Raw genomic sequence first — 574 nt, 5'->3', positions numbered from 1 at the left:
GCCCCAACAGATGGGATTTCTGTATAGCAGAATTACTCAAGAAATCTTTGATACATTAAAAAGGATCCTAGAGGGTGAGGAAGTCAGGATAACCTAAGTCTTACTCCCCCAAACAAAAAAAGGGGCCACTAACCCTGGGATAACTTGTCAGGGAGGACAGGTTGAAATAAGGGAGTGATGAAAATTTCTCTCAAAATCATCCACTTTAACCCAAATTCCCCTACTGAGTCTCAAGACTACTTTGTTCAAGGCTCCTGGGAAAGAGAGCATTTCCCCATAAAACAGCCAGCCAGCAAAGAGAAAATAAGGGCAGCAGCTTGGGGAATAATCATGATGATGATGAGAAGTGACTCTTATATAGTACTTTCAAGTTTGCAAAGTGTTCCAGAAGTCACAGAGCCATAGATTCTTAAGGCTAGAAGGGACCTGAAAGATCAAAATATCTTACAGGGAAGCTACTGAGGTTCAGGGATAGAGAGTTTTGTCAGGCATGGTGTTAGATGCTGTGGAAAGAGAAGAAAGAAAGAAAAGAAAGAAAGAAAGAAAGAAAGAAAGAAAGAAAGAAAGAAAGAAA

This window comes from Petaurus breviceps, unplaced genomic scaffold, assembly GCF_028583685.1.
Source record: "Petaurus breviceps papuanus isolate PSGF00001 unplaced genomic scaffold, PetGlider_PUasm1.0 91041, whole genome shotgun sequence".
NCBI lineage: Eukaryota > Metazoa > Chordata > Mammalia > Diprotodontia > Petauridae > Petaurus > Petaurus breviceps.
The sequence above is the reverse complement of the archived record's forward strand: the minus strand, read 5'-3'. Positions refer to the sequence as shown.